This window comes from Hypanus sabinus, chromosome 10 (assembly GCF_030144855.1).
Source record: "Hypanus sabinus isolate sHypSab1 chromosome 10, sHypSab1.hap1, whole genome shotgun sequence".
Classification (NCBI taxonomy): domain Eukaryota; kingdom Metazoa; phylum Chordata; class Chondrichthyes; order Myliobatiformes; family Dasyatidae; genus Hypanus; species Hypanus sabinus.
The window spans coordinates 67,296,347-67,322,748 of record NC_082715.1 but is presented as its reverse complement, the minus strand read 5'-3'; the positions used below and the strand labels follow the sequence as shown (position 1 = coordinate 67,322,748).

Genomic DNA, 26,402 nt, shown 5'->3' with positions numbered 1-26,402 from the left:
GTATAAACTCTGTACTCTCAAAATCTCACTTTTGAAAACCTCCCATTTGCCAGAAAACAAACTATCCTGATCCACACTTGCTGGATGCCATCAAAACTGGCCGTTCTGATTAGAATCTCAACCTAAGAACCAGACATCTCTTTCTCCACAATTATCTTGAGTTATGACCACTAGATCTAAAGTGTTCTTCTAGACATACTTCTGTCACCTGTCCTGTCCAATTCCATTGTAGGAGGTCCAGTATCTCCCTCTCACTAGTTGGGATCTCTATTAATCAAGGAAACTTCCCTGAACACATCTGACAGTATGGGAATCACTTTCACTATGTAGAAAGTTGAAAGCACCTACCATCACAACCTTGTTTTCCTTGCAACTGTCTGCTATCTCTCTACAAACTTGCTCCTCTAAATCTTGCAGACTATTGGGTGGTCTATAATATAATCCTATTAATGTAGTCACCCTTCCTTACTCCTCAATTCCACCTATATAGCCTCAATCGATGAGCTCTCTAGTTTGTCAAGCCTGAGCACTGCCTGACATTTTCTCTGACTAGAAATGTCACTCCTCCCCCTTTAGTCCGTCCCACTTTATCTTGTCTAAAACAATGACATCTTGGAAAATTGAGCTCACAGTCCTGCTCCTCCTGAAACAAAGTGTCACTAATGGCTACAATGTCATAATTCCATGCGCTGATCCATGCTCTAAGCTCATCTGTTTTACCTATAATACTCTTTGTGTTGAAATATACACAGGTCAAACATTATTCCCACCGTGCTCAACCTTTCAATTCCTGTCTTTGTCTGTAGGCTTAACAATATTTCTCCCTACAATTACTTCACCATCTGCCCTGACACTCTGGTGCCCATTCCCCTGCAACTCTAGTTTAAACCCCTGGAGAAGCACTAGCAAACCTTCCTGCCAAGCTGAGCATTGCTTCTCTTCTGTGCCGCATTACATATTGTCAGTGAACTTAGCAGATAAAGATGATATTTTTCAAAATATATATTCTGAATCTCCTGACACATCTAGGTAAAAAAACAAAATCCCTTTATTCACATGATGTTAGAATCCATGTCTACTTACTGCATTCAGCTAATTCCTGCTCATTATATCAATGTCTACACCACAAATGATTTTAATTATACTTGAAATAAGATCAGCTGTGATATCCTGTGTTCCCATTTTAATTATCTCTACACCGTCACAACTTACTTTCAAACCCCATGTCACCTGTAATTTTATGTTTCCAAGACAGAAATTCTATTTTACTGATACAGTCATTGTTGGTGAAAATCTTTGGAGGCTGGTCAAGGGAATCAAATGAAATACAGATCGACTGTGAAAATGCATTTGAGGCAAAAGCTCGTCCAGCATCTTGCTAACTGGTGCAAAAAAGCCAAAGGAATAAATAATTTTTTAGTGTTCATTCATTTCAGGCTGATATCTAGATTTTTAAAATGAAATGTTGATGATTAAAACTGAGACACAGTTTAATCAATTAGTTTAAATTTCTTCAATGGTCAGTAAGATTCATCAATTTATGTCTTTCTTGGTCTCCACGTCACAATAAAATCTCTGGTTCCTCAAGCATTCTGACAAGCTGATTTGAAATCCATTACTCAGTTTGCAGAGACCACTGCCATTTGTTGAATATAGCATAAGTGTTGACTTTACACAAGTTCTTTTAACAGAATAGTCAATTCCAGAATGGTCAGACAAAATCCAGAGGACTGAAATTAATGCAATATGCAGTAGTTAGAAAAGAAGTGAACAAATAGGAAGATAGTTGAGTTCCCTGTGTAGCTGAAGAGCTGGTGCAAGAAGAAGGGCTTAAGATACTTGAACTATTAGACTCTATTCCAGAGCAGGGAGGACCTGTCCAAGAAAAATAGGCTGCACCTGAACTAGAGATGTTTGCAGGGAGTTTTCATTGTGTTACTCTGTGGCAGTGACAGGGCTATAGGAACTAAAGAAGTTGGGCAGCAGGTAGAGAGGTTGAGGGATGGTAGAGGTTAGCTCAGGTGAAAATTGCAGTTAAGGAGAGGTTAATGAACACAGTTGGACTGTTGGGCTTTTATTTTGATACATCAAGTAGTATGGGAATTAATAAGCCTAATGTGGTGGGCCTATTGTAACAGGCATTGACTATGAAACATTGCTGATAGCCCAGTCCTGAAGAAGGGCCTTGGCCTAAAACATCAACCATCTGTTCATTTCCATAGATACTGCCTGACCTGCTGAGTTCCTTCAGCACTTTGTGTGTGTTGCTGGTAGGTATTCCTCTTTAGGTTAATAGGCATGAGAATGAGTTTAAGAAGAAAGATAAATCAGTGTAATCAAATGGGCCGAATTCTGCTTCCATGTTGTATGGTCTTTAAAAGGAACAATGGGCAGGTAAATTACTGCCACACCTACCAGCAGGGAATAGTGAAATGTAGCTTATTAACTACTTTTAAAATGAAAACAGAAATATGAAACAAATTAAAGTAAGAAACATCAAGATCAGTTAACGCATAGCAGGTTATAATACAGCTGTCTACACTTACGTGTTTCAGCTGGGTTTCTCTGTGAAAATATTGCCTCTCAGCATAATGAATAATTCACAGATTCAGTCTGTTCGTTGATAATAAATTGACATTGAACTTTGAAAAGTGTCAGACATATTGCATCAAGCAATGAACATACTGAGTCATAAAAGAATGTTGTAACCATGCATCACACTTAAACATCTTGAACTAAATTGGTGCACTTAATAACTTCCTGCTAGTCCTGTAAGCTCTGTCACCATGCACTGCTTCCATTCAGACACACCCCTGTAGATAATTGTCTAATCCCAATATATTTATATGTATGAAACTTCCGGTAAGATCGTTATGTGTTTGGACAGCCAAAGGTGCTCTTGTCTTTTTAAATGTCTTTTAGGACCAAGCTGGACACAAGATGTTCAGGTACTGCAGGTCCACTCCATAAGCAAGCTGCTCACTAGTGGAGAAAGAGGAGAAGCTCGAGTTGGTGCGACTGTGCAAAGGCAATGTGCAGACTAACAGCAAGTGATTGTCTTCTACACTTCTTTTACAATCACAAAACCCTACTGGACATTGATAATGTAAAATACTTCATGTCTGTTTCCCTTGTTTATTGGTAGGGCAGATGGCAGGCAGCTACGTGGTCTTGGTTGTAGCAAGGACTAGGCATCAAGCCAGGAAAGGAGATGCCAGAGGCAGTGTAGCATGACATTCATGATGTGTTCAGAGCTGGCCCTTCCCATTGGCACTACACTCCAATGTTTGCTCGATGGAATGACAAGCTACATTGCATGTGTGTGAGTACATTTGCCTGCGGATGGCTGAGAACTGGTAGTTCTTGTCAATAATGCCTTTGCACCATATATTTACAGGGAATGCACACAGGAACTTGAGGTATGTATGCTTTTTTGTGTGACTGTAAGTTTACTTGCTATCTTATATGCGTTATATGTGCCTTATGACTGTTGGTGCTGAGGTTTTCACCTTGGCCTCAGAAGAACACTGTTTTGTTTGGCTATTCATGAGTATTCATGTATGGTTGAATGATAATTAACCTTGAACTGAAACTTGAACAAATAATCTGCAGGAGTTGTTAATCTCCTCCCACTATGCATATAGGCGGAAGTGGCTTATTCTCTTTTACATATCAAACCTTTCGGAAAACTTTGTCATCAGTTTGTCATAAATCATAACGCTGGCTAAAAACTTTTGTATTTATTTTGATGTAAATGATTATTTTAGCGCAAGGCAAAGATTAACATTGGAAATTTTATGTTGTTTAGTATATACACAGCTATCCCATCAGTATAGTTGCAGCCCATATTTTTAGAAAGATGATTATAACTTTTTGCCACAGCAAATGCATGCTTTTCATTCTTGGTAAAAAATTTGAGGAAGTTAAACAATGGACTTTGAAGGAGAGGGAGTGACAGGCAGAGGAAAATGAGAAGTTTACATATGGAATTCTGGAATGCAAATAGCTGAAGACTTAAGGCCTAGAATTGAGGAAAAGGAAGGTGGGGGACGGGGGGGAGGTATTTAAAAATAGAGAATCAAGAATACACCTGAAAGTAGATCATGATTGAAATATGTCCTTGGTTTGGTATAATGAACAAATATTTTCTTTCCTTAAAAGAAAAATTACTTTCTTTCCTGACTTTATTTTGTCTGCTGAAAGTAATTAGACACCTGAACAAAAATCATGAGACTCACATACTTTGCCAATATAATTAATCATTAATATTTATATGAACAATTATAAAAACATTGTATTCTCATTAAGTTTCCATTTACTGTAGTACAGAAGATATTGTACAATATGTGGAAATATAAAAAGCATAAATCAACAATCACTATTAAGATATTCGCAATTCTGATTTACATCACAACTAGAGCAAATCTTTACAACTCTTAAGCTTTCACATTAACTTTCTTAGAGATTCCTTATGTACTCATCACCAAATAAACCATTTATAATAAAATATTTAATGGTTAGTAGAAGCAAAAACACTACAAATAATAAGCATATACAAAGAAAGCTCTGCCATATGCTTAATTATAGATTCTTTCTTATATACATAATTTAATATTTATCTTTGAGGACTTACCTTACAAACTAAATTAAAAGATGTCCACGTTCTTCTAAGATGATTACAGACTTTTTCCAGTATGTAAATTACATTGTTGATCAAGATGTTAAGGTATATTTTGACAACTGGTATATCATTAGTTTGTGGCACCCTGCTTTCACTCCACTTGTTGTTTAATGACAGGTCGCTCCCTAGTTCCTACAGAAATGTTAATTATTAACTTTCTTTAGCAGGCAATGTACCGGACAACATCCAGAATTATAGGTCTTTTAAACTTGTTTATTTTCATGTGCATTTCATGCATAGATAAGGCCTATGTTCTTTTTACAAGGCAGGATTTAACTCACCTTGAGAGGGGCACGGAAAGTTCCAAGTAAAGGACAGAGCTGAAAAATGCTATGGCATAAATTGCTTACGGTCAGTTTTAATGTTTGAAATTGACAAGAGTGAAAACAAGGAGCCTTTTGAGCTTGATACTTCACTGCAAACAGAATTATTGGTATTATTGAGTAGGCAGTGATGGTGCTGTTGTGGCCAAAAACAATAATAAAAAAAACAACAGGCACAGGCAGGGACACAGACTCCTGTTGAACTTAACAGTGGAGCCTAAATTGCATTGTTGAAAATAGTTTTCTATCCTGCTGCTGGCTGAATTAACCAGCTACAATGACATTGGGCACCCACTGACAAGCAGACACTGACTGGAGTTTGGTGGTAAAGTCTGATCTACTGCGCAATATGTCTTAGGCATCAAGTGCAAGGGAATGCATGCTAAAGCAGAACAGGCAATTTACAATTTCAAGTGCATTACAATTTCTCTGAGTAAAAGGCAGAAGTTCGGAGATTGTGTGTTTCAGTGCTCTGCAGTTTCCAAAAGGATTCTAAGAGGCTGTGTGCATGAACTTCATAATGGACAGGCTGCACGATGAGGCACAAAACGATTTCTGGCACCATTTTGCTGATTGAAGCTCCCACTGTTCACCAACTAAAGCAATGAGGATGATTGAAGACTTGAAGCAAATGCAGAGGGTGAGTGCTGGCTGCCTGTCTTTTCATCAGTTGCTGTGCACCAGCGACGGAAAGGCCTGCTGCTGCGGCCGGGCCTTGACAATATTGTCCAGGTTTTTCCAGTGGCTTCAATTTGAATGTTGGACTATAGATTTTATTTTTCAGTCTTATAGTTCTTATATTCTGTGTTTCTTTGCCTGATCTTCTTGGATTTTTTTTTTTTGTTTGGGGTTTGGAGAGAGTTGAGTGTCGATGTGCCTGATCCATTTTGTTCTTTTTTTTTGCAAGAGGAGGGATTTGGAGGGGTCAATGTACCTGATTGATTTTATTTGGTTTTTGTGCGGGAGGACGGATTCTGGGGGTTGATGTACCTGATCTGTATTTGTTCAGTTTTTTTTGCAGAGAGCTGGGATTTGATTGTTGATGATTGGGCCACCTTTCTTCTTCATTTTCTCTTTTGGCTTCATGGCTACCCAGAGAATTGAAGAATTTCAGAGTTGTATACGTTAATTACAAATGAACCTTTGAACCTTTTAGAAAGTAGATGTAAGAATTGAGTCTGAAAGTCTGAGATGAAAGTTAGGCAGTTTAAGGGTTCAAGCCATTGCATCATTACTTCTCTGGAAGTGAATAGTGAGCATTGTGATATTGTCTTCTATCAATGAGCAGAAGAAACCCAATTGCTATCCCCACCTAAATAGGGTTACTTTAAGACAGAAGAAGAGTCAGCAGAATGACTTTTAAACTGTCTAACTTTCATCTCAGGAATAGATTGCAGGAAATGGTTTAATGATATAATCTACACCAAGAAATGTGGGACCAGTGGTGTTCTTACTTTTATCCTGCTGTCCATCTCATCCCAGCATCATCTTGTCCATTTCGTGCCATAGCTATCTGCAGCGGCAAAATTAATCCAGAACCATAACAAAGCGATTGCTGCCAGACTGCGACCCCACACAGTTGTTATACTTGCATGACAGCCCACAGCTGCAATGATTGCTCCAAAGAATCAAGTGATCCTTCTCTCTCTCGGTGGAGGATGGCAGCCTGTCGGCCCTCGAGTCGGGGGACTCAGAAAAGCGATGCAGCAGATTGTAACATCGAAGGAGTGACCTGCTGGTCTCCTGCTCCCATTTGTTGCAGGAATGACCTCTCTTGCCCTCACTAGTGAAAGGGAGCCTGTCTGAGATAACAGAATAATGGGTTATGGACTGCAGTTTCTGATGAACTCTTGGTCACGGTCTCTTTAGGGGCTTTGCTATTGCTTGCATGGTGGGGGGAGGGGGTCGGTGCTTTTGCTTAAGCAAGTGGGAGGAGTGTTGATGGCTTTGCTGGGAGGGGGAGGAGGGGATTTGGGGTTCTGACATTTCATGCTTTGGGTTTTTTTTTCTGTTTTGTGGATGTCAACAACCAGTAGGAATTTCAGGTTGTATTCTGTATTAATTCTCTAATATTAAATTGAACCATTGAATTCCTTATTCATATCATTTATTGACAATCATCAAACATACAATTAAGCGTTATTGAGTGTTATCTCAATGGTCAGCAATGATATGACCTCTGTGGTCCCAAGCTACAAGCTGCCATGAAATAAGCATGAATACGTAATTTATTCCCTTTACTTTTACCATGCCCACACAGCGCAGAATTCCTGGCTCCTATACTATATTATCACTCCTCATACACACTTGCAGATGTGGTCATGTCTCTGTATCTCTTTGTTACACTCCATCTATCATCTACCATTGACACTCACACTCACTGTTACTTAAATTCATTCTCTCCCTTGTAGTCATCCTCAACAAACATTTAGAGTCTTTCTTGAAAAAGAGAGCACAGAACACCTGAGAGATGCATGACATCAAAGATGGGCCCAATATTACCCAAAAAAAACATATCAGTTTCGGCCTTATTGAACAATTAACATACAGAATGAACACCTCCACAGGACTGTGCACACAAAGCAAAGCCCCCACCCAAAGACATTAAAAAGACATAATGCTGCAAACACTCAGCAGGTCAGTCACCAACCATGGAAAGAAAAATGGTTCCAAGTCCCAAAGCCCTTTGTCAGAACCAGGAAAGGAAAAAAAAAATGGTTAGCTTTCAATAATGTGGTGGATGGATTGGCAACTAGATTATCAAGCAATTCTGATTATCACACTATTGGAAACATAGAAATGTAGAAACACAGAAATCTACAGCACATTACAGGCCCTTCAGCCCACAATGTTATGCCAAACCATGTAACCTATTCCAGAAACTGCCTAGAATTTCCCTACTGCATAGCCTTCTATTTTTCTAAGCTCCTTGTACCTATCTAAGAATCTCTTAAAATACTCTATTGTGTCCGCCTCTACCACCGTTGCCAGCAGTACATTCCACGCACCCACCACTCTCTGTGGAAAAATTTACCTCTGTCATTCCCCCTTGTACCTACTTCCAAGCACCTTAAAACTATGTCCCCTCATGTTAGCCATTTTAGCCCTGGGAAAAAGCCTCTGGCTATCCACACGATCAATACTTCTCATCATCTCGTACACCTCTATCAGGTCACTTCTCATTCTCCATCACTCCAAGGTAAAAAGGCCAAATTCACTCAACCTATTCTCATAGAGCATGCTCGCCAATCCAGGCAACATCCTTGTAAATCGTTCTCTATTGTATCTGCATCCATCCAGTAGTGAAGTGATCAGAACTGATCACAATGCTCCAAATGGGGTCTAACTAAGGTCTTATATAGCTGTAACATGACCTCATGCCTCTGGCACTCAATCCCATGGTTGATGAAGGCCAACACACCATATGCCTTCTTGACAACAGTCAACCTGTGCAGGAGGTTGTGTCTTACATACACGGACCCCAAAATCTCTCTGATTCTGCTGAAAGGTCTTGGCCTGAAACAACAACTGTACTGTACTCTTTTCCATAGATGCTGCCCGACCTGCTCATTTCCTCCAGCATTTTGTGTATTGGAAGGATTGATATTGCTGGAGATGATGCAGAGAAGGTTTACCACGATACTGCCAGTGATGGAGCATTATAACCATGAAGAAGGACTGGAGAAGTGATGCCTGCTTTCCCTGAGGCAAAGGAGTTTAAGAGCGCACAATGATGAGGTAAATCATCAACATTGTAAATAGGACAGACTGCAGGAAACCATTACCATCATTGAGCTCTGTCTGACTAGTGGCCCATCCAGACATCGGAATACTACATGCATGTAGATACCACCTTGAGTACTGTATTTGCTATCCTTCCTGATTCTGCATCCCTAATGTTTTGATACTCAGCCTGTTGGCTGCAAGGCAATGAAGTCCCATCACCTGCCTGCCCTTCCTGATAATCTGCCTGCACACTATCTTTACTTTTTTACCATCTCGTCTATCCCGAGTCCCTTCACTCCAGTTCCCAACCACCCTGCCAAATTAGTTTAAACACTCCCCAACAGCTCTAACAAACCTGCCTGCAAGAATATTAGTCCCCCTCGGGTTCAGGTGCAACCCATCACCTTTGAACAGGTCATACCTCCCCCAGAAAAGATCCCAATTATCCTAGAAGCTGAAACCCTGCCCCCTTGCACCAGCTTTTCAGCCATGCATTAATCTGCCAAATCATCCTGTTTCTACACTCGCTATTGCATGGCACAGGCAGCAATCCAGAAATTACTACCTGGGTAATCCTACATCTCGGCTTTCTACCTAGCTCTCTAAATTCTCTTTTTCTTTTCAAATCTTTTTATTATAATTATTATTATTCAAAATACCACAGGTACATCCAAGTAACAACACTTACAATGCCTCAGAAAAAAAGAACTTCTCTTTTCAGGACCTCATTGCTTTTCCTTCCTATGTCATTGGTACCAATATATACCAAGACATCAGTCTACTCCTCCACCCTCTCCAAAATGTTGTGGGTGTGATCTGAGGCATCCTTGACCCTGGCACCTGGGAGTTAACATACCATCCTGGTGTCCCATTCACATCCACAGAATCTCCTGTCTGTTCTCCTCGCTATCAAGTCCCCTATCAATATCATTCACTTCTTCTCTCTCATTCCCTTCTGCTGTCTTCTATTCTGGATTTTGTATTGTGCAATGAACTAGAATTGATTAGACAGTTTAAGCTAAAGGAACCCTTAGGGTAAGTGATCATAATATGATTGAATCCACCCAAAAATTTGAGAAGGAGAAACTGTCAGATGTATCAGTATTACAGTGAAGTAAAGGAGATTACCGAGGAGCTGGCCAGAATTGGTTGGAAAAGAACACTGGCAGGGATGATGGCAGAGCAGCAATGCTTGGAATTTCTGGAAGCAACTCGGAAGGCACAGGATATATACATCCCAAGGAGGAAGAAGTATTCTAAAGGCAAAATGACACAACCGTGGCTAACAAGAGAAGTCAAAGCCAACATAAAAACTAAAGAGAGGGCATATAATAGAGCAAAAAATAGTGGGAAGTTACAGGATTGGGAAGGTTTTAAAAACCAACAGAAGGCAACTAAATTATTTGTTAAGAAGTTAAAGAAGGTAAAGATGGAATGCAAAAGTAAGCTAGACAATAATATTAAAGAAGTGTATCAAGAGTTTCTTCAGATGCATTAGGTATAAATAAGAGGCAAGAGTGGATATTGGACCATTGAAAAATGATGCTGGCGAGGTAGTAATGGGGGACACAAAATGGTGGATGAACACAGCACAGGTGCAGATTGTGCAACTGTGCACAGTCTTCACTATGGGGGAAGCTCCAGGTGTCAGGGGGCCTGAAGTGTGTCAAGTTACCATAACTGGACAGAATGTTCTTAGGAAACTCAAAGATCGTCTGGACGAGATGGTATAGACCCCAGAGTTCTGAAGGTGGCTAAAAGTATCATGGAGGCATTATTAATGATCTTTTAAGAATCACTTGATTCTAGAATGGTATGGGAAGGCTGGAAAATTGCAAATGTTGCGGTCCTTCAAGAAGGGAGAGAGACAGAAGAAAATAAACTATAGGCCAGTTACTCTGACCTCGGTGGTTGGGAAAATGTTGGAGTTGATTATTAAGGATGAGGTCTCAGGGTATTTGGAGGCACATGATCAACTGTCCATAGTCAGCATGGTTTCCTCAAGGGAAAATCTTGCCTGATAAATCTGTTGGAATTCTTTGAAGAAATACCAAGCAGGATAGTCAATGGAGAATCATTTGATGTTGTGTACTTGAATTTTCAGAAATATTTTTACAAGGTGCCGCACATGAGTTGCTTAACAAGCTATGAGCCAGTGGTATTACAGGAAAGATTCCAGATTCTGGATAAAGCAGTGGCTGATTGGCAGAAGGCTAAGAGTGGGAATGAAGGGAGCCTTCCCTGGCTGGCTGCTGGTGACTGGTGGTGTTCCACAGGGGCCTGTGTTGGGACTGACTCTTTTTGTGCTATATGATTTGGATCAGGGGTCACCAACCTTTTTTGCACCACGGACCGGTTTAATATTGACAATATTCTTGTGGACCAGCCGACAGGGGGTGGTTTAATCATGACCGGAATACAGGTGATAAGTCAACTATAAGTCACTTATAAGTGGCTAATACACTCAATTTCATTTCTAAAAGGGTTTATTCTAACAAATTTAATAATAAACACGCAGCACATATTTTCCTTGCATGAATATAGTGATAAGTTAATTGTACGTCATTGAGAGGATATTTCCTGTGGTGGGAGAGTCTAAGATCAGAGGACATAGCCTCAGAATAGAGGGATGACATTTTAGAATGGAGATAAGGGGGATTTGTTTATTAGCCAGAAAGTGGTGAATCTGTGGAATTCTTTGCCACAGGCAGCAGTGGAGGTCAAGTCTTTATGTATATTTAAGACAGAGGTTGATAGATTCTTGATTGGTCAGGGCTTGAAGGGATACAGGGAGAAGGCAGCAGATTGGGGCTGAGAGGGAAAATGGATCAACCATGATGAAATGGCAGAGCAGACTCGATGGGCCAAATGATCTAATTCTGCTCCTATATTTTATGATTTTATGGTCTTATTAGAAGTGAATAAAGCCAAAAGATGTGGATATAAGGGGGAAAAGTAAGAGCCTCATAGCTGATCAGAGGAGAACCTTTTTTCACTCAGCGAGTGTTGAGTTTCATGAATATATTGCCAGTGAGAGTGCTGTAAGCAAAGTCTCTATCAGTTTGGAAGATGTGAGTGAGCACTTGCATTGCTCAAATATAGACTACAGTTCAAGTACTGGAAAATGGAATTACTGTGGATGTGATTGATCGAATGATCTGCTTCCATGCTGTATGATTCTGTGATGAGTTGGAAACAAAGAATGCTTCTTTATTTGTGTTCCTTGTTGTTAATAGCAGAGTAAGGAATACATGTAGCAGCTGGAGAGAGAAGCAAATTGACAGATATGGCCAGTTTGAATATAGAACAAGAGTTGGAGAACTTGAGCCCAGACAAAATCATGAGGTGTTCTTGTGCTTGCTTTGGCCTTTGTCATAACTGGGCAGAAATAATTGCTTATCTTCAGTTGCAACGTTTCAGACTCTATATTGAATTTTCTAACCTCAGGCAGCTCGTTCTTTCTTGTTGTCTCTATCAGAACGGCACATTTCTGTCAGTCAACTATCCAGTTATTCCTTCAGATATTATCACTCAATACAGGATTATTTCAGCCTACCACTTAGAACCTTGAAGGATGAAATAACAGAGGCATGCATTAGATATGTAACAGCGAGTATCTTTTACAGTTTATTATATTACTCAGTGCTCTCAAAAGTGCATATACAGTAAAGTGTTTTTCCAATCAACAGGGTTTCTCTTTCTATTTTTATCCACTGTACTTTTATTGCCTTCTCAGCCTGTGCCTTGGAGTGTATTATCTTGGAAAAAAATAGAGTGGCATTATTACAAAGAACTGCACAAATATAATCAATGAAAAAACTGATCTCAAAAATACAGGAAAAGAGGACCACAGTCAATAATGGGAGTCCTGGAAAGACTGAAAAAGGGAAGGCTGGAGCTGGAAATAAGAGTAAAGGCTCATACCATACACAATACAATATCATTGATAATATATATACAATATAAATGTTCCTGAAGAAGAATCAGATAGCAGGACTGGACTATCACAACCAGGAGTTATCTCTTTTAGAAAAAAATAATCTTGTTTTTCAGTTATTATGTGGATTGCTTACCTTTTATGTCTAAATGTTTGCCTTTGGACTCGCTCTGATTTCTCACTTTGTGTTGCAGGCAGCTCATTTGGTATATGGGGATTTTTAAGCTCTCTTTGTAATTGTCATTTTTATTCAATTTGGAGTAATTAAATTAGCATGGGATTTTCAAAGTCTTGCTCTGTGGTTGTTGTGTTTGAGGATTATTGTTTCATCTGGATACCAGGGCTGTCTGATTGGTCCTGAATTCCGACATGCTCCACGATGTATTTCAGGCGGGCTTGCCAACCCCAGTTTGCTTGAACAGATTTGGCATGTCAACAAAAAACACTCAAAAATTTCTATAGATGTGCTGTGGAGAGCATTCTGACAGGCTGCATCACTGTCTGGTATGGGGGTGTTTACTGCACAGGACCGAAAGAAGCTGCAGAGGGTCGCAAATTTAGTTGGCTCCATCTTGGGTACTAGCCTACAAAGTACCCAGGTCATCTTCAAGGAGAGGTGTCTCCGAAAGGCAGCATCCATTATTAAGGACCCCTCAGCACCCAGGGCATTTCCTTTTCTCACTGTTACCATCAGGTAGGAGGTACAGAAGCCTGAAGGCACACACTCAGCGATTCAGGAACAGCTCTACCATCCGTTTCCTAAATGGACATTGAACCCATGAACAGTGGCTCATTTTTTCAATATATGTTATTTTTGTTTTTGAACAAATTTTAATCTATTCAATATACATATACTGTAATTTATTTATTTATTTGTTTGTTTGTTTCTACTTTTTTTCTTCTATGTTATCTATTGCATTGAACTGTTGCTGCTAAGTTAACAAATTTTCACAACACATGCCACTGATAATAAGCAAACATGAGGAAATCTGCAGATGCTGGAAATTCAAACAACAACACACACAAAATGCTGGTGGAACACAGCAGGCCAGGCAGCATCTATAAGGAGAAGCACTGTCGTCGTTTTGGACCGAGACCCTTCGTCAGGACTCACGAAGGGTCTGATGAAAGGTCTCGGCCCGAAACGTCGACAGTGCTTCTCCTTTTAGATGCTGCCTGGCCTGCTGTGTTCCACCAGCATTTTGTGTGTGTTGTCCACTGATAATAAATCTGATTCTGATTCTTATTTCTTCTGCATACTCCCTGCATCTTCAGCAACCTGCTCCTCCATCTATCTTTGTATCATTTACAAATTTGGCCACTAAGCTATCAAGTCCATTGTCCAAACCATTGACATGTAATGCAAAAAGAAGTGCTCCCAACACTGACCCCTGTGGAACACCACTAGTCACTAGCAGCCAACCAGAGAAGGTCCCCTTTATTCTCTCTGCCTCTTGTCAGCCAGCCAATCTTCTATCCATGCGAGTAATACCATGAACTCTAATTTTGTTTGGAAACCTCATGCATGGTACCTTGTCAAAGACCTTCTGAAAACCTAACCAAAAAAACATCCACTGACTCTCCTTAGTCTATCCTGAGGAAGTATTCTAAGTTGGTCCAAACTCACCTTAAAGCTAATTCTCTCTCATCTAAGCAACATCATGGTGAAACACTTCTGTGCACTCCCCAAAGCCTCCTCATCCATTCTGCAATGTGAGAATCAGAACTACACACAATAGTCAAAATGAGTTCAAACCGAACATTTTTACAGCTGTAGCATGACCTTCTAACTTTGATATTCAGCAGCTTGTGTTGCCACTTCCAGGGAGTTATGGACTCAATGCTCCTAAGGGTCCTGCCAGTTACTGAATACTTTCTCTTGCAGTTGACCTCCTAAAGTGGATCACTTCATGCTTAAACTCCATCTGCCATTTTTCTGCCTACATATCCAAGTTGTCAATATCCTGATGAACCTTGACAAACTTCCTTAATATCTTTATCAAGAGAATGGTGAAGCTGTGGAATTCATTGCCACAGGCAGCTGTGGAGGCCAAATCTTTATGTGTATCTAAGGTGGATATTGATAGATTTTTGATTGGTCAGGGCATAAAGGGACATGGGAGCAAGGCAGGAGATTGGGGCTGTGAGGGAAAATGGATCAGCCATGCTGAAATAGCAGAGCAGACTCAATGGGCCAAATGGTCTAATTCTGCTCCTATATCTTATGGTCTTATCCACAACTCTGTTAACTTCTTGAATCAGCTACTAACTTATTAATCAACCCATCTACGTTCTGTCACAACAATAAACACTAGTCAGAATAACAACCTCCATCACTTTCCTCCATCCTCTACGTCAAGTATACGTTGAATCCAATCTATCAGGTTTCCATGTTTCTCAAGTGCCTTAACCTCCTGGATCAGTTTGGCATGAGGGACCTTGCTGGAAGTTTACTAAAGGCCATGTACCCAACGTCCACTGGCTCTCCCTAATGGTCCCTAATGTCTCTCCAAATCTGAGTAAATTATATCCCTAAGAATCTGAACACTGCTGTAAGGCTTCCTGGCCCACATTTTCCTGGTTTGCCTTGACTGCTATTTTAATAAGAGAGACTACAACAGCAATTCTCTATTTCTATGGAGCCTCAACTGTGGCTAAAGAGGATACAAAGATCTCCATCAAGGCCCCAGTAAGAAGAAGAAAGAAGCTTACTTAATGTTTAGAAAGCAAGGATTGCACAGGGCTCCAGTGAGTTACAAGAGAACTTGAAGGAACTTAAGAGTGGATGTAAGAGAGCTAGGAGGGGGCATGAGAAGGACTTAATGATTAGGGTTAAGGAAAACACCAAAGCATTCTACATGTACATTAAAAAATAGGAGGATGGCTAGTGTGAGTGTAGGACCAATCAGGGATAGAAGAGGAAATATGCGCCTGAAGGAGGTAGGGGAAATCCTTCATGAGTATTTTGCTTCAGCATTCACCAGTGAGAGGGTCCTTACGTTTGTGGTGACAGGGTAGAACAGGCTGATATGGTGGACCATGTACTGTAGATGTTAAGAAAGAACATGTTCTGGAACTTTTGTAAAACAATAGGATAGCAGGTCCCTGAAGCTGGACAAGGTGATACCTCATGTTACCACGGGAAGGGTGGGAATAGATTGCTGCTCTTTGGCTATAATCTTTGCATCCTCACTGGCCAAAGGTGTAGTATCAGATGATTGGAAGGTAGCAAATGTTACTCTGTTGTTCAAGAAAGAAAATAGGGATAATCCTGGGATTATAGATCAGTGAATCATACTTTAGCAGTGAGCAAATTACCAGAGAAGATCCTTCAGGATATATGGCCTTCAAGGATATGACAAAATACATTGATGAAGGTAAAGCAGTGGATGTGGTATATAATTGTTTTAATAAAGTATTTGATACAGTTCCCCATGGTGGGCTTATTCAGAAAGTCAGGAGGCATGATATCCAGGAAAACATGGCTGTATGGATTCAGAATAGACTTGCCCATGAAAATGAGGTGACTAGAACCAAACATAATATTCCAACTGCAGCTCTTGAATTCAACATACCATAAGCCTTCTTAACAACTCTCCCAACCTACACAGTAACTTTGAGGACGTGGACTCCAAGATCCCTCTGTTTCTCTACACTGCCATTTACACCCAGTGAGTGTTTGTAAATACAGAATATTCTGTCTGGAGGTTGGTGATTAGTGATATTCTGCAGGGATCTGTTCTGGAATCCAAGCTCTTTATCATCTTTATAAATGACTTGGATGACAAAGTGGAAGAGTGATTTTTTAAGTTTGCAGATGACATAAAGTTTGGCAGAGTTGTATAAAGTTGCAGCAAGACATTGATGGAAGCTGAGCTGAGCTGAGAAGCGCCAGATGGAGGTCAACCTGGCAAAGTGTGAGGTGATTCGCTTTGGAAGGTTGAATTTGAAAACAGAATACAGGGTTAAAGGAAGTACAGAGAAACAGAGGGATCATGGAGTCTACGTCCATAGATTCCTCAAAGTTACTGCATAAATTGAGAAGGCTTATGATATGTTGAATTCAAGAGCTGCACTTGGAATATTATGTTCTAGTCCCCTCATTTTAGGAAGGATGTGGGAGCTTTAGGGAGAATGCAGAGGAGATTTACCTGTATGCTGCTTAGATAAGAGGGCAGGTTTTGTGTGAATTGTCTGCACAAGCTAGTGTTTTTCTCTTTGGAGTGAAGGAGGATGAATGGTAACTTTATAGCAGTGTACAAGATGATAAGAGACATAGATCAAGTGGATAGCAGGACACATTTTTCCAGGACTGATTTGGCTAATACCAATAAAGAGATTGGAGGAAAGTATAGGAAAGCTATCAGAGGTAAGTTCTTTACCCAGAGAGTGGTAAGTGCATTGAATGCCCTGCCAGGAGTGGTAGAAGAGGCAGATCCATTTGGGACATCTGAGAAATTCTTAGATACACACATGAATGATAGAACTATAGAGGCTCTATAGGAGAAGTGTTAGATTGATCTTTGAATAGGTTAAAATTTTGGCCTAAATTTGAGGACCAACCTCATCCCTTTCCATAACTACATTGAAACTTACAGAATTATTTTCTCCAACTGGCACTTCCACTACCTGTCTGCTTTTGATTTTCTAAAATGAGGTCTAATACAGAATTTCTCTAGTAGGGCCTCAACAAACTATCTGAGAAACACTTAACAAATTTTGTCCTACTTAAGCCTTTGCACTAAGAAATCCTAGTCAGTACCGGGAAAGTTTAAATCTCCCACTACTGTAACATCATTGGTTTCCACCTTTCTGCATACAACAATCCCACTGATTGGAAGACCAAAACCAGTGTCTTCTTTTCCATTTGTCAGTTCCAAGACACAAGTTTGTCCATTACCCTGACAACTGTTTAGAGATAAGAACCTTCATGTAATATTGGACAAACGATGAGAATTGGAGTAGATATCTTAGACATCAGTGACAGCATCAATATAACACCTCTAACTTCATCTTGCTCTAGATCATCCACTCCTGAAGCTCCAAATGTATATCTTTATTACTTTTAAACTTGACTATATCATTGCACACTTGGCCAATTTTCCATCTTCCATTCTCCATATAAATGTTTTTCTAAAACTGAACTCACCTGAAGCCCCTTACACCTGTCACTGTGCTGCTTATTAAACTATATTACTTCCAGAAGCCATATATTAATTTTAAAGTTCACATTCTTCATTATGAATTCCTGCAAGATCTCATTAGTCCTTCTCTATATAATTTCCTTCAGTGCTATAAACTTCTGAAAAAACTGCATTGCTTCAATATTTGCTTAGTCATCATGAAATTTAAATATTCCAGTATTGGCCAGCAGCTGCCAAGACTTCGAAATCTTTTATTCCTTAAGTTTTACTACTTCTGTCTCATTTTCATTAACAGGGTTTTTAAATGTATCTGCCTTATTGTGGCTCTGAATCAAATTTTGTGACACATTTTGCAAAATCAAAAGCGGAGCTAAAGACTCCATATAGATAGAATTTGTTTTTTTAAATTAACTTGCACTGGATTTGGTGTCCTAGAAACAGTTTGGTATGGGAACTACAATGCACAGGAAGACAAAAGGCTAAAGAGAGTGGTGGGCTCAATCAGTTCCCTCATGCGTGCAGTTGTCCACACCAGTAAGAATATCTACAAGAAATTATATCTCAGGAAGGCGAGATCCATCATTAGGACGCCACACCATCTAGGTAATGCCCTCTACCTATTGCTTCAATCAGGCAGAAGGTAAAGGAGCCTGAAGACTCACACCTTAGTGCCATCAGTTTATTGAATTGAGCTAAAAGACCCTCATTCTATCTTGGTCTATATTTCCATCAACTTGCACTAATACTGTTATTATGTCATGTAACATAATTTATGTTAGTTTAAGTTGATATATTTGTCAAGTTTGTAATATGCTGAGCTGCTGTTGCAGAAAGCTAATTTATATGCTAAGTACATCTACTTGAACTTGAATTTGAACATGAATAATTTTGAGAAAGATCTGGGGAAACTTTGGCTACAATATGCAGTTGAATGATAAATGCAATTCATTCTTTTTCTAAGCAAGTGCTCTTTGTAAAGTTAATGATAAAATTCAGGGTGTGTTTATAGCATCTAGTTTGTAGGTAAAATTTCACTTATCTGTCTGTAAGACATGTCTGTCATATAAGTAGATGATTAGTGAGTTATCTCATCTACTTACAGGAGCACTCAGGACCCAAAATCAGAATCAGATTTAATATTACCAGCTTATGTTGTGAAATTTGTTAACTTTACCACACCAGTACAATGAGATACGTGACAAATAAATATAGCAAAAAAACACTGAATTGCAGTAAGTATGCATAAAAAAGTAGTGAGGTTGTGTTTATGGGTTTAGAATGGTCGTGTCCATTTGGAAATCAGGTGACAGAGCAGAAGTAGCTATTCCTGAATTACTGAGTGTGTGCCTTCTGGCTTCTGTACATCTCTGCTGACCCCCTCACTGGACCCCCTGCAGTTCGCATATCATCCCAACTGCTCAACAGATGACGCCATTGCCACCACCTTCCAACTGGCCCTCACCCACCTGGACAAAAAAAGACCCACATACATTCAAATGTTGTTCATAGACTTCAGTTCAACATTCAACACAATCATTCCTCGGCAATTAATTGGAAAGCTGAAACTGCTGGGCCTGAACACCTCCCTCTGCAACTGGATCCTAGACTTTCTGATTGGAAGACCTCAGTCAGTCTGGATCAGAGGCAGCTTCTCCAACACCATCACACTGAGCACAGGGGACCCCAGGGCTGTGTGCTCAGTCCACTGCTGTTCACTCTGCTGACCCACGACTATGCAGCAATACACAGCTCGAATCACGTCATCAAGTTCGCTGATGACACGACCGTGGTGGGTCTCATCTGCAAGAATGACAAGTCAGTGATGCACCATCAATAACTCTCGGAGACTGGAAGTGAACGATAGGCTTTTATTAGCAGCAAAAATGGAGCACGACATCTCGGAGACTGAGGGAGGAGCAGTGCCCCAATCGCCTTTATACCGGGATCTGTGGGAGAAGCCACAGGAGCAGTCCGCAGAGGGGCGTGTCCAGACAGGTATACATAGTTTACCACAGTCAGCATACAGAGAGGAGGTGCAGTGGCTAACAGACTGGTGCAGAGCCAACAACCTGTCTTTGAATGTGAACAGAAGAGATGGTTGTTGACTTCAGGAGAGCACGGAGTGACCGCTCTCCACTGAACATCAACAGCTACTCGGTAGAGATCATTAAGAGCACCAAATTTCTTGGTGTTCACCTGGCGGAGAATCTCATCTGGTCCCTCAACACCAGCTCCATAGCCAAGAAAGCCCAGCTGCAAAGGCTGAGAAAAGTCCATTTCCCACCCCCATCCTCACCACATTCTACAGAGGGTGTATCAAGAGCATCCTGAGCAGCTGCATTACTGCCTGGTTTGGCAATTCCACCATCTCAGATCGCAAGACCCTGCAGCAGATAGTGAGGTCAGCTGAGAAGATCATCAGGGTCTCTCTTCCCGCTATCACAGACACCACACGCTGTACCTGCAAAACTAACAGTATTGTAAAGGACCCCACACACACCTCACATAAACTCTTCTCCCTCCTGCCATCTGGCAAAAGGTACTGAAGCATTTTGGCTCTCATGACCAGACTTTGTTACAGTTTCTTCCCCCAAGCTATCAGACTCAATACCCAGAGCCTAGACTGACATCTACATAATTTATTATTATATTGTCATTTGTCCTCTACTGTGTCTTGTTTATTGATTATTGTACTGCCATGCACTGTTTTGTGCACTTTATGTAGTCCTGTGTAGGTCTGTAGTCTAATGCAGTTTTTATGTTGTTTTTACGTAGCCTTGTGCTGTCTCACATAGTCTAGTGTAGTTTTGTGTTGTTTCATGTAGCACCAGGGTTCTGGAGGAACTTTGTTTTGTTTTTACTGTGTACTGTACCGGTAGTTTATGGTCGAAATGACAATAAACTTGACTTGACTTCCCAATGGTAATAATGAGAAGAGGGCATGTCCTGAGTGGTAGGGATCCTTAATGGGAACGATAAGAGAATCAATGGCCAATATGCTGATGCCTAACAAGTAAGTGGACATATTTCTCTTCCAAAGTTGCCCATTAATGTCTGAGCAGAATTTCATTACTCTGCTGCCATCAATAATTTTAGGTCAATGATTTAGTCTGAAATAAAATTTGCAAGCAGCATGTTAATTTTTGACAAATTTTGTTTATGGAGTGATATCAAGCTGTAATAGTTTTTAAAAATACAGACTTCTGGTCATGAATGTAATGGTCTATTTACAGACCATACGATCATAAAACCGTAAGATGTAGGAGCAGAATTAGGCCACTTGGTCAAGTCTACACCACCATTTCATCATGGCTGATTTATTATTCCTCTCATTCCCTTTCTCCTGCCTTCTCCCCACAATCTTCAATGCCGTGACTAATCAAGAAAGAAACTATCCACCTCCATCTAATGAACTGGCCTGCACATCTGCCTGTGGCAATGAATTCCACAGATTCACCACCCACTGCCTAAAGAAATTTTTCCCCATCTCAGTTCTATATGAACATCTCTTAATTCTGAGCCTGTGTCCTCTGGTCTAAGACTCCCTCACTAAAGGAAACATCTTCTCCACATCCACTGTATCTAGCCCTTTCAATATTGATAGGTTTTAATGAGATTTTCCCCTCATTTTTCTAAACTCCAGCAAGTATGGGCCCAGAGAACTCAAATGCACCCCTTTCATTCCTGGGATCATTCTTGTGAACATCCTCTGGACCCTCTCCAGTGCCAGCACATTGTGTCTTAGACAAGGGGCCCAAAACTGCTCACTATAGTCCAAGTGCAGTCTGACCAATGCCTTATAAAGTCTCAGCATCATATCTTTGCTTTTGTATTCTAATCCTCTTGAAACAAATGCTAACATTACATTTGCCTTCTTTACTACCAGCTCACGCAGCAATTTAACCTGCAAGAGGACTTCCAAGTCCCTTGCACCTCTGATTTTTGAATTTTCACCCCATTTCTAAAATAGTCCCGTCCTTTATTCCTTCTGCAAAGAGCATTACCGTGCACTTCCCAACATGGTATTCCATCTGCCACTTTGGCCATTCTCCAAATCTGACTAAGTTCTTCTGCTGATACTGTGCTTCCTCAACACTACCTGCCCCTCCGCTATCTTTGTAGGGACCACAAGTTTGGCCGCAAAGCCATCAATTCCTTCGTCCAAATCATTACCATGTAACATGAAAAGAAGCGGTCCCAATGCCGACAATGATGGCACACCATTCATCACCAGCAGCCAACTAGAAAAGGCCCTCTTTATTTCTACTCTTTGCCTCCTGCTAGTAAGCCAGTTTTCTGTCCATATTAGTATCTTTCTCGTAAAACCATGCGCTCTTATCTTGTTAAGCAGCCTCATGTGCGGCACCTTGTCAAAGGCCTTCTGAAAATCCAAATAAACAACATCTGCTGATTCCTTTGTCTCTCTGTCTGTTATTTCCTCAAAAATTTCAACAGATTTGTCAGGCATGATTTCCTCTTGAGACATTCATGCTGATTTTGGTTATACCAATTTACCATGTGCCTCCATGTACCCAGAAACTGTTGTGCCTGTGCAAAACAATATATATATATAAAAAAAACTAAAAGCACACATGCTGGAGATGGCTTCTTTAACTGGTGTATTTACATTGCAGAGAGAGAGGGAGTGGGAACGATGTGCATGCATAGACAACAGCACACGCACAGACAACAGATCAATATGTAGTGCTGGTGGTGGGGGGTTCATTGCTCTAAAAGAAATAGATTCATACATTATACTTCCTCCCCCTTTAGATTAATGTAATATAAACTGAATATGCACAAAACATTCCAATTTCCCTTTCCTAATCCCATATTCCAAATAAGCATGCTTTCACAATAGCTGTCCATAACTAACTTCACAGTTCTGAAGGTTGTCTTTTGGCTGGCACTTTGTTTCATTCAGGATATTGCCTCTGGACCTGTGGAGCGGCCCCAGGTTTGGCAGGTGTCTTGTCAATGATAACATTCTCATTGCACTTCTGGACCTGTGGAACACACGCAAAATGCTGGAGTAACTCAGCAGGCTAGGCAACATCTATGGTAAAAAGTACAGTCGACAATATGTCAACTGTACTTTTTTCCAAAGACACTGCCTGGCCTGCTGAGTTTCTCCAGCATTTTGTGTGTGTTGCTCAAATTTTCACTTGTTTGTGATCGGGACCTGTGGAATGGCCTCAGATCTGGTAGGTGTCTTGTCTAATACAATGTTCCCAGTTTCAGTTTCCATGTCACGTTGCTGTCAGTTACATGATCATCATTGAGAGGTAAGTCTGGTGACTGTAGTGCATCCACTTGTTGGATACAATCAATTCATCTGTGTTCTTCAGTTGAGTATCCAGTATCTGGTCTATGTGACATCTCGAATGTATGATCTCCAACATCCATTGTGTACAGCAGTGGTCCAGTTCTTGTAGCTATCCTGCTGGGTGTCCACTTGTCTTCTTGGTAATCACTCACCAGGACTTCCTGTCTAATCTCGAAGCTCCTTGTTGCTTCACTTAGCAACTGGCTGAACTGTTTATTCTATGCATACTTTCCTCCGGAAGGTCTGGTTTCAGGAGGACTGTGCGAGATCTAAAGTTCCTGTTCATGCACAGCATTGCAGGTATTTGATTTGTTGTCACATGAACAGAGTTCTGATACACAAAAAGAAAGTTGTCCGCTTTGTGCCTAAGAGAAATGTCCTCTTTGTCCATCGCTTTAATGGACTTCTTGAAGGTTTAGATAAACCTTTCAGCTAACCCATTCATTGCTGGGTGGTGAGGAGCTGATTAGAAATGGCTAATGCCATTTTTCTTTATGAACTGCCAGAATTCTTCTGACATATATTGTGGTCCATTGTCACTCACAATTTGTTCAGATAAGCCACTTCTGGTGAAGACAGTCCTCAGAGCAGAGAAAGTGAGATTATTTGTCACTTTGTTTCTTTGAATGCTTTTTCACATCATTCTGACCATCCCCACTTTGCTCCTGTCTGTAACAATGTTTTCAATAGATGCAGCACAGTAGCATTATTTAGGAGGAACTGGTGATAGTAGTATACAAGGCCCAAATAGGACCATTTTCCAGTTTGGTTGTCTGTAGCACTGCTTCAATCTTCTCTTGTGACTTACGCAAACCATGCTGTCAATGACGTGTCCACGATATAAGATTTAATTCTTGACAAACTCACATTTCTCTCCTTTGTGTGCAGACCATAGTCACTCAGCCTGGTAACCACATTACGAAGGTTCATTTTCGCCTGTCGTGATGAAGAGGTAACATTGTGTTCCTAGAATATCTTGGAGCACTTGGTCAATTGGTCTTTACCAAATTTCTGGAACTGATGTGATACAAAAGATAATTGTACTGGAACAATCCTTTGTGAGTGTTGATTGCAATGAATTTCCTGCTTGACTCCTCAAACTCCATTTGCAGATAGGCTTGTGACAAGTGAATCTTTGAAAGCCTCTCCCGGCCTGCCAAAAATGCAAAAATGTCTTCTATTCACAGCGGGGGATATTTCACAGTACACAGAACTGGGTTGATGCTCACCTTGAAATCCCCACATATGTGAATGGCTCCTGCCTTCCCTTTCTTGTTCAAAAGGACAATAGGCATGGCCTAATCACTCCACTCAACCTTGGAGAGAATTCCAGATACTTCCAAGCTCTGAGGTTCAGCATCCACTTTAGGACGTAGTGTGGTAGGTACTGGATACACTTTATGACATCCATTTCAATTCTGGCCTTCATGCCTTTGAGTTTAGTAATAGTAGTGATACTCACACCTGCCCTCTGAAACTCTCACATTTCTGGTATTCTGGTAGTGTCTTCTACAGTGAAGACTGACACAAGATACTTATTAAGTTGCAAACACGAGGAAATCTGCAGATGCTGGAAATTCAAACAACACACATAAAATGCTGGTGGAACACAGCCGGCCAGGCAGCATCTATAAGGAGAAGCACTGACAAAGGGTCTCAGCCAGAAACGTGGCCTGCTGTGTTCCACCAGCATTTTGTGTGTGTTGTTTATACTTATTAAGTTCATTTCTTTGCCCCCACCTTACTACCTCTCCAGCATCTTATCCCAGCGGTGTGATATCCACTCGTCTCCCTTTTATTGTTTATATATTTGCAAAAACTTTTGCTATCCTGTTTTATATTATAGGCTAGCTTACCATCATATTTTATCTGCTCTTTCTTTGTGGCTTTTGAGTTGCCTTCTGTTGGTCTTTAAAAGCTTCCCAATTCTTTACTTTTCCACAAATGTTTGCAATATTTTATGCCTTCTCGTTTGCTTTTATGCTGTCTTTAATTTTCCTTGTCAACTATGATTGCCTCATCCTCCCTTTAGAATACCTCTTCAGCTTTGGAATGTATCATTCCTGCACCTTCTGAATTGTTCCCAGAAGCACCAGCTATTATTTTTCTGTTGTCATCCCTTCCAATCATCTTTAGCCAGCTCCCCTCTGACCCCTATAATTCCCTTTATTAAACTGTAATACTGATAAATCCGATTTTAGCATCTCCTTAAATTGCAGGGTGAATCCTATCATATCATGTTCACTGCCTCCTTATGGTTCCTGTACATTGAGCTCCCCAATCAAATCTGGGTCATTACATAATACCCAATCCAGAATTGTCATTCCCTTAGTTGTCTCAACCTCAAGCTGTTTTGGAAATCCATCTTGTAGGGATTCCACAAATTCCCTCTCTTGGGATCCCACATCAACCTCATTTTTCCAAACTACCTGCATATTGAGGTCCAGCATGATTATTGCACCATTGCCCTTTTTACAACACTTTTCAATCTCATGACACTGTAATTTGCTGGATCATAGCCTTACATACCTCTCCCATCCATGCATGTATCTACATTTCTATTAAAAATTGAAATTGAACCAATTTCTACCACTTCCACTGGCAGCATATTTCATCTTTCACCCTTAACTTATGATTTCTAGGTCTAGTTTCACCCAACATTAGTGGAAAAAGCCTGCTTGCGTTTACTCTATCTAAACTATTTATAATTGTGTATACCTCTATCAAATCTCCCCTCATTCTCCTATGCCCCAAAGGAGTAAAGTCCTCACCTATTCAACCTATCCTCAAGAGCTGGCAACATCCTTGTAAATTTTCTCTGTACTCTTTCAATCTTATTGATATCTTGCCTGTAGAGAGGTGACCACAATTCGCCAAGTTAGTCCTCACCAATGTCTCATACAACTTCAGTGTAACATGCCTTCTACTCCTATGTTCAATACTTTGATTTATGAAGGCCAATGTGTCAAAAGCTCTCTTTACAACCCTATATATTTGTTACAACACTTTCAAGGAATTATGGATCTGTATTCCCAGATCTCTCTGTTCTACCAAACTAATCTGTGGCTTATTATTCATTGTTTAAGTTCTACCTTGGTTTGTCCTCCCAAAGTGCAACATCTCACATTTATCTGCATTAAGTTCCACCTATGATTTTCAATTCATTTCTCCAGATAGTCAAGATCTTGCTGCAAGTTTTGATAGCCTTCCCCACTGTCCACTTAAGCCCTCATCCTGCTGTCATCTGCAAATTTTCTGAACCAAT

At 40.4% G+C, this 26,402-nt stretch overlaps 1 protein-coding gene and 1 pseudogene across 2 annotated transcripts in view; one reads left to right on the top strand and one right to left on the bottom strand.

Annotated features, from left to right (window-relative positions):
• fam110c (family with sequence similarity 110 member C) overlaps positions 1-26,402 on the bottom strand; it is a 119,936-nt gene that overhangs the window by 92,117 nt on the left and 1,417 nt on the right. The window contains exon 1 of one of the 2 annotated variants that reach the window (XM_059982004.1): positions 4,634-4,769. The exons of the other annotated variant lie outside the window; for it this stretch is intronic. The gene's annotated coding sequence lies outside the window, so the exon portion shown is untranslated. Of the gene's footprint in view, positions 1-4,633; positions 4,770-26,402 lie in introns of those variants that run through there. 2 annotated transcript variants of the gene reach the window in all.
• Positions 5,511-26,402, top strand: part of LOC132400724 (sin3 histone deacetylase corepressor complex component SDS3-like) — an 85,557-nt pseudogene continuing 64,665 nt past the window's right edge.